Genomic DNA, 12881 nt, shown 5'->3' on the forward strand with positions numbered 1-12881 from the left:
CCTCCTCACAAAAATATGCAACATGTCCCTAAGCTCAGTCTCTGGACCAGAGGACTGGAAGATGGCCAATGTAACACCAGTTTTCAAAAAGGGATCCCGGGGGGATCCTGGAAATTACAGGCCAGTTAGCTTGACATCTGTTCCAAGTAAATTGGTTGAAAGCATTGCTAAAGACAAAATTAGTAAGCATACAGAAGGGCAGGTCCTGCTGAAGAAGAATCAACATGGCTTCCGCAAAGGCTTATCAAACGCTTATCAAATTTGCAGATGACACAAAATTGGGTGGAATAGCTAATACCCTGGAAGACAGAAACAAACTTCAAAGTGATCTTGATAGGCTGGAGTGCTGGGCTGAAAACAACAGAATGAAATTTAATAGGGATAAATGCCAAGTTCTACATTTAGGAAATAGAAACCAAACGCACAGTTACAAGATGGGGGATACTTGGCTCAGCAATACTTCAAATGAAGACTGAGCGTGCTCAGTGGCAATGGAATAATGACTGTTGGAAGGGGAAGAGAAGATTAGGAGGGGGGATAGAATGGCTGGAACCACATTCCATTTGGAGTGATGTAAAAATTAATTTCCTTTTCTATGTAAACCGCCCAGAGAGCTTCTGCTATGGGGAGGTATATAAATGTAATAAATAAATCTATTGGGCTTTTACCTGGTGCCTAAAAGTCATCAAGCGTGATGCTAAAAAAGCAGAGAAAAGGAGGAAGTTCTACAACGGAAGAACCACCACCAAGAAGGTCCTGTCTCTGGAAGATGAAGGTACCCAGAGTCAGATCTCCAGTGAGGATCTCAACAGCCAGGCATATTTCCATAAAGAAAATCTCCAAGCAGCCACCCATATTTTTGCCTGTATAGTAAAGGGGGGAAATGTGTTAAATGTTACAAACCTCTGTCAAACACTAGACTTAAACTTGATGTAATTTTCTTTTCTTTTTGTTTGTATTTGGAAAAATTAATAAAACCTTATAAGTAAAATAAACGCCCACGCATGGCCCTAGTAGCCAGTCCTTGGAATACCCTACGTCGTTTGAACTTTATAGGTTAAAACCGTCACTTTGAATTGCACCTAGAAATAAATTTCTAGTCAGTGGGTTTTTCAATATCGGTGAAACATCCTCATTTGTAGATGTTCTGGTTAACAGCTTTGTGCATTCTGAACCAGCTGAAGTGTCCAAACAGTCTTCAAGGGCTGTTCCATGTGAAGCGTGTTACGGAAGACTAACCTGGGTGCTACATGCCTGGCATGCCATCAACCCAAGCTGGCTAAAGGCATTTTGTGCTAATGGGCACCAGCCACTAAGATGATCCTTTAAAATCCTTATCCTCTTGCAACCTTGGTTGACTTTACACTGCACTGTCCTGGGTGATCACATTCAACAGTACTAGTGCAGTGGACACACTCATCCGAGAGTCACGCACTGGACTTGACCTTCCTCCTCTGTTTCAATTCTGAACTACGCAATTGGTTGACCAGATCACAGGAGCAAGCGAGCAAGCAAGCATCCTCTTCGGTGAGATTCTTTTGTGTGGTCGGTTTGGGTGGGGAGAATTCTCCAGCTTTTAAATTTGTTAGATTGTCTTTTGTTTTGTTGATGGATTCTCTCATTTGTCTGCTCGCACTTTCTCTGATTGATTGATTGATTGATTGATTGACTGTTATTTTATTTATTTTATTTATTACATTTTTGTGCCGCCCAATAGCCGAAGCTCTCTGGGCGGTTCACAACATTTAAAACCATTAAGAACATAATAAAACATCCAACAATCTAAAAACCCAAATACAAAATGCAATATAAAAAGCACAACCGGGATAAAACCACACAGCAGAAATTGATATAGGATTAAAATACAGAATTAAAACAGCAAAGTTTAAATTTAGTTGTTAAAATACTGAGAAAATAAAAAGGACTTCAGCTGGCGACAAAAAGAATACAGTGTAGGCACCAGGCGGACCTCTCTGGGGAGCTCGTTCCACAGCCGGGGTGCCACAACAGAGAAAACCTCCTCCTAGTAGCCACCTGTTAACATTTATATCCCGCCTTTTTTCCTCCAAGGAACTCAAGACAGCATACATAATCCTCCTTCTCTCCATCTTATCCTCACAACAACAACCCTGTGAAGTAGGCTGGGCTGAGAGTCTGTGACTAGCCCAAAGTCACCCAGTGGGCTTCCATGGCTGAGTGGGGACTCGAACCCGGATCTCCCGACTCCCAGTTCAGCACTCTAACCATTACGCCACGCTGTCTCTTGTGCTTTCCCACTTCTGTTGCTATATTTGGCCAGGACCAAGGTAGAGGGGGTATATTATGCTGGGATGCCTCTTGCTGGGCTACCGAGAGGTTTCCTTGGCAGGTGTACCCCTCTGTGTGTGTGTGTATGTGTGTGTAAGAGGGAGAGAGAGAAATCTCACACTGCTTATTGCTCGGTTCAGAAAGAATAAGAAAGCAAAGAAAGCTGTGTACACCCATAAGAAAAATTCCAAACTCCGCAGTTCTGCAATGCCTTTATTACAGTACTGCAGAACCTCAACACTCAACACTGTGGTCTGAATCTGGCCTACTTAAGAGTTGCAATCCAGCCCTCCGGCGTTTCCTAGATAAGAGGGCCACAGCCCTTTACCCCAAATGCCCGTGTTTTGCGCAGGCTCTTTTCCTCCATCCTAAAAAATGCCTCCCCTAAGGCTGAGTGACTGGCATTAAGAGCTGTAAGCTAAAATATGCTGGTATTTTGGCCCCGCCCCCATTTTCCCTTTGGCCCTGCCCACACCTGGAAGGCGGCCCCCCAGAGCTTCTCAGAAAATGGAATGCGGCCCTCGGACTGACAGAGTTTCAACACTAGGGTGACCCTATGGAAAGGAGGACAGGGCTCCTGTACCTTTAACAGTTGTAGAGAAAAGGGAATTTCGACAGGGGTCAATTGTAGGCATGCAGCACGTGGTGAAATTCCCTCTTCATCACAACAGTTAAAGCTGCAAGAGCCCTGCCCTCTTTTGTATCTGGTCATTCTAGAGCAGCCTTCCTCAACCTGGGGCGCTCCAGATGTGTTGGACTGCACCTCCCAGAATGCCCCAGCCAGCCTGGGGCATTCTGGGAGTTGTAGTCCAACACATCTGGAGCGCCCCAGGTTGAGGAAGGCTGCTCTAGAGGGAATTTCACCAGGTTGAGGGGAGAGGGCAAGGCGGGACCAGTGGATCAGCCCCGAGCCTCCAGATGGGGAAGGGGAAGGTTTTCCCACTCTAGGGAGAAGAAGGGAGAGATTTTGGAGCGTTCCTATCATGGCCTGTTTCATTTCATCTCTCTTCTGTAGATGCCTCCGTCCTGTCCTGTCTGTGCTTTGCAGGAAGGAAATGGGACATGCGGCAAAAAGGCCAACCGCTTCTTGCTTCTCCAATCTCGATTGAGGTAGGCCAAGGCCAGAGGTTACTCTGCCTTAATTATCACCGGTGTGTGTGTGTGTGTGTTGGGGGATGGAGATGTTCAAAGCCCTGGCTCATGGATGCAGCGGTACTGTCAGGGCAGGATTTTAAGGCAGATATCTGGGGCACCGCACAGCAGGAACCCCCATCATGCACGCACAAACATGGCAGGGCTAGCTTATCATGTTTTGAAGTAAGTGAAAGAATACACATGACCACCTCAGGTGGTGTAAGCGAAGGAATACACTTTACCACCTCAAGTGACATAAGTGAAGGAATACACTTTACCACCTCAAGTGGAGTAAGCGAAGGAATACACTTTACCACCTCAAATGGTGCATGAGTGTACGTTTCTATGTGTGCGTGTTTTGGGAGCATGTCATATTATGCCATAATAAAGACTTCCCCAGCCCGGGGCCCTCCAGATATGCCGGGTAACAACTCCCATCAACCTAGGGTGACCATATGAAAAGGAGGACAGGGCTCCTGTATCTTTAACAGTTGTATTGAAAAGGAAATTTCAGCAGGTGTCATTTGTATATATGGGAAATCTGGGGAAATTTCCTCTTCATCACCACAGTTAAAGCTGCAGGTGCCCTGCCCTCTGTTAAATCTGGTCACTCTAGTATAGCTTCTGCTTTAACTGTGGTGATGAAGAGGAAATTTCACCAGGTTTTCCATATATACAAATGACACCTGCTGAAATTCCCTTTTCTATGCAACTGTTAAAGATACAGGAGCCCTGTCCTCATTTTCATAGGGTCACCCTACATCAACCCCAGGCAGTATGGAGATGGTGGGATTTGTAGCCCGACGCACCTGAAAGGCATCAGTTTGCTGAAAGCTGCTGTTCTAGTGCTTAATTTTGTCTTGGGGGAAGAGCGTCCTGCCATTTTACCCTGAAAATGTAACGGTTGCCTGGGACTATCCAAAGCTCTTTGGCCATGTGGAGCGGGGAGGGAGGTTCTCCTTCTCTCACGACTTACAGTACGCGTCGTCGTTTTCTCTCTTCTGTAGCTTCACCTGTCCACTCCTCCCGTCTGCGATTTCCTCGGCCGCGAAGGAAGTGAGGTGCCGTCGCCATGCCTACCGCCAGCCAAAGCGTCTTCCCTTCCTCCTCCTCCTCCTCCTTCCACCTGCAATCTTGCATCAGGTAGGCAAAAGGCACTTGAGCGCTTCACCTCAAAAGCATCCCCTGTCCTGACACCAACGGAGAGGTGCCATAGTTCAGTACTATAGAGCAGGGTTGGGTAGAGAGGATAGGGCCGGTTCTACTGGTCGATCGCTGGGTGATCTGAAGTAGATCAGCAAGGGCTGCCAATGTCTAACAACTATTTATTTATTTTATTTTATTTTATTTATTACATTTCTATACCGCCCAATAGCCGAAGTTCTCTGGGCAGTTCACAAAAATTAAAATCATAGTAAAACAATCAACAGGTTAAAAGCACAAATACACAATACAATATAAAAAGCACAACCAGGATAAAAATCACACAGCAAAATTGATATAAAATTAAAATACAGAGTTAGAACAGTAAAATTTTAATTTAACTTAAAATTAAGTGTTAAAATACTGAGAGAGAAAAAAAGGTCTTCAGCTGGCGACGAAAGGAGTACAGTGTAGGCGCCAGGCGGACCTCTCTGGGGAGCTCATTCCACAACTGGGGTGCCACAGCGGAGAAAGCCCTCCTCCTAGTAGCCACCTGCCTCACTTCCTTTGGCAGGGGCTCACGGAGAAGGGCCCCTGAAGATGATCTTAAGGTCCGGGCAGGTACATATGAGAGGAGGCGTTCCTTCAAATAACCTGGCCCCAAACCGTTTAGGGCTTTAAATGTCAATACCAGCACTTTGAATTGGCCCGGACCTGAACTGGCAGCCAATGAAGTTGTAAAAGGACTGGCGTGACGTGATCTCGCCAGCCAGTCCCTGTTAGTAAACGGGCTGCCCTGTTTTGTACCAGCTGAAGCTTCTGGACTGTTTTCAAAGGCAGCCCCATGTATAACGCATTGCAGTAATCCAAACGAGAGGTTATCTGAGCATGGATAACTGTAGCTAGGCTATCTCTGTCCAGATAAGGGCGTAGTTGGTATATCAACCTAAGCTGATAAAAGGTGCTCTTTGCCACTGAGTTCACCTGTGCCTCAAGTGACAGCTCTGGATCCAAGAGCACCCCCAAACTACGGACCCGATCCTTTAGGGAGAGTGCAACCCCGTCCTGGACAGGGCAAACATCACCTCGCCAGACAGCTAACTCGATCCCCCTCCCCACCGCAATCAGGTTGCTGAACAGGGTCAGCATGGGCAGACAGGGGTTTTATCCCCAAACACCTGGAGTTTGGGGAAGGCTGCTTTACTCCCTCTCTGCCTAACCTTTGCTGAAACTACCCCCCCCCCCAAAAAAAAGGGCAAAAGCGGGAGAGCGTCCAAAACAGACCCACGAACGGAAGAGAAATATCTCAAGCTACTGAAACGAAGATTTCATTAGTTCATAAAGCCCTACACGTTTCGGCCTATTTTTATTTGCAGACCGTCTTCTAGGGGCTGTAAAACAAGGCAAGACAAACATGTTACTAAAACGCATAGGATGATGTTAACACCGAAGAACAAAAACATTTAAATCAGTCCGCAATGCAGAAAGGCCCATGCATACTTATAAAAACACCTGCAGAAATTCCTGTAAAAATAAATAAATAAAAATGTTTCCGGCTCGAATCCACTGGCGCCTCAGAAAAGTGTTGAGAAGGTTGTCATATTTATTCTGCCTCCTAGAGACGTTGTTCCAGCGTTCCCCAGATGCACCAGTTAGCTCAAGCCTCCCATATCTGGACAGGACTGTGCTAGAGAGGGAAGAGGGACAGTCACATTTTTCCTCCTCCCTCCCAACCCCCTTTCCTTTTGTGTCATGTTTGTTTTAGATTTTAAGCCTGTAGGCAGGGAATGTCTTAAGAAATATTTTTGTAAGCTGCCTTAAGAGCCTTTTTTGGCTAAAGGGCGGGATAAAAGTACTATAACGAATGTCTGAAAATGATTTGGCTCTTTTTGTTAAATTTAGAAGGGCAGGTGGCCCCAGGGTGGGGTGGGGGGCCGAGCACTGAAAATTGCCCTCTGAGCTTGCCAGCGTTGTGAATCCACCCAACCTGACCTGTGCTTCCCCCCACTGCAGGCCTCATCATGGTGCACATGCAAGGGAAGACCGCGCTCCGTGGCTCCCCGGCCAACCGCTGCTCTTCCCCAGCGCCCCGAGCTGGATGGGCTGCCTCTGCCGATCCCGCCGCTGTGACGTGGTCCACCAGAGGATCATCTCACGTGGCACGAGGAAGGGCCCGCCAAGGGACACCACACACCAGTGAGGAAGGGGCCATGGACCAGGGGGGACACTCTCCTTCCTGTTCTGCAGAGGAGGAGTCCCACCCGGTTCAGCCTCCAGAGGCTGAGGAGATCCTCCTCAGCGCCCGTCCTCCGATGCCAGCTCAGCTGAGGACGTCTACGAGCTCCAGGGCCGGATCGCTCCATTCTGCCTCACTGTCCTTCACACAGGCCGGTGCCAGCGACAGCTCCCCCACCGGTTCGCACTCCACTCCTTCGGCCTGCAGGACCCCTAGCACCGCTGCCACTGTCTGGCACGCCGCCCCTGCTACGGGGGAGAAGCGTCCCGCCGCGCCGGCCCCTGCGGAAGAAGCGAGGGCCGCCAAGCTGCACACCAAGCGGGGGAGGAAGGTCTCCTCCTTCGTGTGGAACCACTTCTCGCACACCGCCGACAAATTCGCCGTGGTGTGTAACCACTGCAGGCAGCACGTCCGGCTGGGGAAGGAAGGGGGCTGCGGCAAGGTGGGGACCACGTCGATGCACCGGCACCTGTCCTTGCACCACCCTCTCCTCCTTCCCGATAAGACGGCCGCCGCCCCGTCGTCCTCGCCCGCCGCACTGCCCGCTATGGTGTGCGCCACCGGCAGCTTGCGCTCCCCCGCTCCAGGTGGCCGCACCCCCGGTGTCCCCCGTGCCCCCTCTCAGGCGGAGAAGCGGGCCGCCACACTGCCGCCTTCCAAGGAAGCGCACGCCGGCGGCCGGCGTGGGAGGAAGGTCTCCTCGTTCGTGTGGAACCATTTCTCGCACCACGTGTCCGACCGGTTCGCCGTGGTGTGCAACCACTGCCGGCAGCACGTGCGGCTGGGGAAGAAAGGGGGCTGCGCCAAAGTGGGGACCACCTCGATGCACCGGCACCTGTCTGTGCACCATCCCTTCCTCCTCCCCCAGAAGCCTCCGCACGTGCCGGGCGCCAGACCCTCCTCTCCCCCGACGCCACCCGCTGCAGGGAGTGCCAACATGACTGTCCCTTCGCTGCCGCGTGCTGCAGCCCAGGCATCAACCCTGTGGACTCTCTCGGACTCAGTGAAGGAAGAGGCGTTGGCTCCCGCCGACCCCCATGCGCTGGAACGGAACCAGTGGCTGGCTGAGTTCCTTGCTCGGAACATGCAGCCGTTCTCCCTGGCGGACGAACCCGCGTTCCGAGAATTCCTCCACCACTGCGTGTCTCAATTTCGGGTTCCTGGGAGGAACCGCTTCTCCTGCGCCGCCGTCCCGGGCGCAGCCGAGGGCATCAGGGAAGCTCTTCGGAAGGAACTCGAACCATGCATCTGACGACTGGCCTCCGGGCTCGGCTGCCCAGTCCAGGGCTGTACGTTGACCCCTGCACCTTAGCCAACACAACAGGCCAGGGGACGTCCTGTGCAACGAAAGGCAGTGCCGGAAACGCCTGGCTTCAGCCACGCGCACGCTGCGGCAAGCAAAAGCCAGCGTTTAGAACTGCAAGGGGTGCGAGGCGCCTTGTTTCCGCGCTCCCCGTCCCCCTCTGCTGGGCGTCACACCAAGAAACATTGCAACAAGCTATGGCCCCGTTCAGACAACGCGCTAAACCACGCTGCTTAACCACAAAATGGTTAATGGAATGCATTGACCTTAATGCATTCCATTAATGCATTCCTGTACAGCACCATGTACATTGATGGTGCTATATAAATAAATAATAATAATAATAATAATTAACCATTTTGTGGTTAAGCAGCGTGGTTTAGCGTGTTGTCTAGGATGACCATATGAAAAGGAGGACAGGGCTCCTGTATCTTTAACAGTTGCATAGAAAAAGGGAATTTCAGCAGGTGCCATTTGAATATTTATTTATTTATTTATTTATTACATTTTTATACCGCCCAATAGCCGAAGCTCTCTGGGCGGTTCACAAAAATATATGGAGAACCTGGTGAAATTCCCTCTTTTTCACCACAGTTAAACTTGCAGGAGCTATACTAGAGTGACCAGATTTAAAAGAGGGCAGGGCTCCTGCAGGTTTAACTGTTGTGATGAAGAGGAAATTTCACCAGGTTCCCCATATATGCAAATGACACCTGCTGAATTTCCCTTTTCAATACAACTTTTAAAGATACAGCAGCCCTGTCCTCCTTTTCATATGGTCACCCTAGTGTTGTCTGAAGCCAGCCAATGCAACAAGGAGGTCTGTAAGACTGAAATCGGACGGGGTTCTTTGCAAGAACTCCACTGACACGCTGTAAAATGCCCAGGGCCGGCTTCAAAGTGGCCCAGGCGGATGCTGTGTGCTGGGCTGCCATCTTCTTGGATCACAGATTTGCTATGGACACGGAAGGTCTTTTGAGGGCCCTGCTCAGCAGAAGCTGTGGATGCCTGCACTCAAGGTAATGGTGGCGGTAACATGGCCCTGAGGAAGTAGGGTGACCATATGAAAAGGAGGGCAGGGCTCCTGTATCTTTAACAGTTACGTAGAAAAGGGAATTTCAGCAGGTGTCAGTTGTATATATGGAGAACCTGGTGAAATTCCCTCTTTATCACAACAGTTAAAGCTGCAGGAGCTATACTAGATTGACCAGATTTAAAAGAGGGCAGGGCACCTGCAGCTTTAACTGTTGTGATGAAGAGGAAATTTCACCAGGTTCCCCATATATACAAATGACACCTGCTGAAATTCCCTTTTCTATGTAACTGTTAAAGATACAGGAGCCCTGTCCTCCTTTTCATATGGTCACCCTATGAGGAAGCATCACCGGCTTCACCCAAGGGCCAGCCTGGAACAGCTCGTCCGTGCCTGCGGGAACCTTCACCTCCCTCCACCAGAGACTTCGACACGTGACCATCCAGTATGGGCACAGTGGCACACGCCAGATGCTGCCAAGAATTGCAGGCTGTGTGGACCGGGCAATGGGTCCCTCTTCGGGGTCAACACTGAGTGGGAGAGATTTGCAGCACCCTGCAAGGACCAGGCTGGATCGTGGGAGAGAAAGTAGCCCAAGTGGGCCTTGCTATACAACGCTGTTGTGGTGTAGTACACGTCATATGCCTCTCCCCCACACAAACACACCAGCATTTCCCCAGTATGGGTGCAGAGCGGCGCAGCTGGGAACATGCAAAGGAATGGACTCGGAGCAGACAACGACGCTCTCTGCTTCACCACAGCCTTTCCAATTTCGGGTCCCCGGATCTCATTGGACTCCAGTCCTTATCGTCCCTAGCCAGCATGGGCAGCGGTCAGGGACGGTGGGAGTCGTAGTCCAACATCAAATGCAGAACCACCTTTGGAAAGGGTGCTTTACTGGAATGAACAAAGACTGGATCTCCCACGATCCCACTTCTAGCTCCCACTAACATTTTTTATAAAAGTAGGGTGACCATGTGAAAAGGAGGACAGGGCTCCTGTATCTTTAACAGTTGTATAGAAAAGGGAATTTCAGCAGGTGTCATTTGTCTGCCTGCAGAACCTGGTGACATTCCCCCTTCATTGTAGTTAAAGCTGGAGGAGCCCTGCCTTCTTTTGTATCTGGTCACTCCAGCTATAGAGTTTGCGAAGGTATACTAGAGTGACCAGATACAAAAGAGGGCAGGGCTCCTGCAGGTTTAACTGCTGTGATGAAGAGGGGATTTTCACCAGGTGCAGCATGCGTACCAATGGCACCTACTGAAATTCCCTTTTCTGTGCAACTGTTAAAAGATACAGGAGCTCAGTCCTCCTTTCCATATGGTCACCCTAGATAAAACTATACGGGAACATCACGGGACACTGCAGGCAAGGGGCGGGAACGGGGTGGCTTGGGCCACAGAGGCTGAGTCTTGGGATTTCGGCTGCTGCTAACAAATGAATGCTGTGATTTTGTATCTTTTCGTGAATGTGGGTGGGTAAGGTACCAGGTGGTTTGGTCTTTAAAAAGTATTACATCACTCGGGTGGGGAACCTCCGGGCCCGGCTCCTAATCTGACTTTTTTGGTGTCCCAATCCAACCCTCCCGTGTTCCTCACACGGCCCTGCCCCCTTCCCATGGCCACGCCTCCTTTTCCCCAACCACCAATTGCTTGTTCTCCCCCTGCTTATGTTCAGTTCCTCCCCCTCATTCAAAAAGGGTGAATTGCATCTCCTAAGGCTTAGTAACTGGCAGTAAGAGCTTTTAAGCTATTTTTTTTAAAAAAACATTTTATTAATTTATTCTATAATACACAAACCACAACCATACTTATTCTATAACCCTTCCAATGTGATAATGTTTTATGTAGGGGGGGTGTATTTCTGTCCCCACCGGCTTTGCTTTTGTCTAGGGTGACCCTAGGGAAAGGAGGACAGGGCTCCTGTATGTTTAACACATGTATAGAAAAGGGGAATTCCAGCAGGTGTCATTGTTATGCATGCAGCACCTGGTGAAATTCCCTCTTCATCCCAACAGTTAAAGCTGCAGGAGCCCTGCCCTCTTCTGGATCCGGTCACAGTAGGCAGGGCTCCTGCAGCTTTAACTGTTGGGATGAAGAGGGAATTTCACTAGGTGCTGCATGCATACAAATGATACCTGCTGGAATTCCCCTTTTCTATACATGCGTTAAACATACAGGAGCCCTGTCCTCCTTTCCATAGGGTCACCCTACTTTTGTCCGTGCCAAATTGAATTCGGCTCCCAGGTTCAAAGGAGTTCCCCACCACTGATATAGCTGCTCCTAAAAATCCTGTGTTTCAAATACCCTACACACACTACAAAGAAATACAAGAGTTATTTATAAAAAAAGAATTGGTTAATGTTTAGTGTAAATTTACATTTGTGTGGTTTTTCAAACATAAAAGTGCTTATCCTAAAATATATATTTATTATTGCATTATTTTCAATTCAACTTTCATCCTTCCCTTCCTTTTTCCAAGGAGTTTGAGGTGGCTTCCCACCCCCGTTTTATCCTCACAACAACCCTGTGAGGTAGATTAACTTGAGAAAGAATGGCTGAGGGGGCAATTGAATTTGGAACTCCTGGGGCTTCTGGGCATGCAAAATACAAAATACAGCTCACGTTTTCATTTTACAAAAACCCAGTGTTGTGTTTTTTGGTGAATATGGGATAATTTGCTTTTACAAAACAAACAACTGTCTTTTCCTTTTTTTTAATCATTGTATTTTATAATGAATTTATAGTGTCTCTCCACCCGACAAATATAAAATGCATAACAATGAGCCACAGTCTTTGTTGTAGAGAAATTAAGCAGGCCTCTGTGGTGTGTTGCAATAATGATAACTTACACACAGTAGTAAATTGCACTTATGCATTAAAAAATAAATCGTAACAAAATTATAATTTGTACTATTGACTCAAGAAAATAAATACAACCATGGATTGGACATTCAGCTTCTTCTTCTTCTCCTTCTCCTTCTTCTCCTTCTCCTTCTTCTCGAAGTATTTACAGTTTTAAGTACCAAAAATAAATCCCAAACCCTGTTGCATTCATTCATTTTTTAAGTTGCAATTCTAAACACACTTACTATGGAGGAAGCCCCATCGAACCTAGTGGGACTTACTCTGGAGCAGACATGCAGAGGAATGCACTTCTAGAACAATAAACAAATTAATAAACAAAAAACCTTCATTTAAGAATGTGACAACTTGCCTTGATTCTCTCTCTTTCTGAAGAAGTGTATTGCATCCAGATCTCTTCCCAGGAAAGGGGGTGGGCAGAAGCTTGATTTCCACCTCCCCTTCCCAACACCCCTTCCCAGTAAATGGTCCCTTGAGGGTTGAGTGGAGGGGGCTAGGGCGGATGGGGGATTGCAGAAAATTGGGCATAGGTATAGAACCATAAAATAGGAGAGTTGGAAGGGGCCTATAAGGCCATCAAGTCCAACCCCCTGCTCAATGCAGGAATCCACCTCAAAGCATCCCTGACAGATGGCTGTCCAGCTGCCTCTTGAAGGCCCCTAGGGTGAGAGAGCTCACCACCTCCCTAGGTCATTGGTTCCGTTGTCGTACTGCTCTAACAGTCAAGACTTTTTTTCCTGATGTCCAGCCAGAATCTGGCTTCCTGTCACTTGAGCCCTTTATTCAGTGTCCTGCACTCTGGGAGGATCGAGAAGAGATCCTGGCCCTCTTCTGTGTGACAACCTTTCAAGTACTTCAAGA

This window comes from Elgaria multicarinata, chromosome 3, assembly GCF_023053635.1.
Source record: "Elgaria multicarinata webbii isolate HBS135686 ecotype San Diego chromosome 3, rElgMul1.1.pri, whole genome shotgun sequence".
Classification (NCBI taxonomy): domain Eukaryota; kingdom Metazoa; phylum Chordata; class Lepidosauria; order Squamata; family Anguidae; genus Elgaria; species Elgaria multicarinata.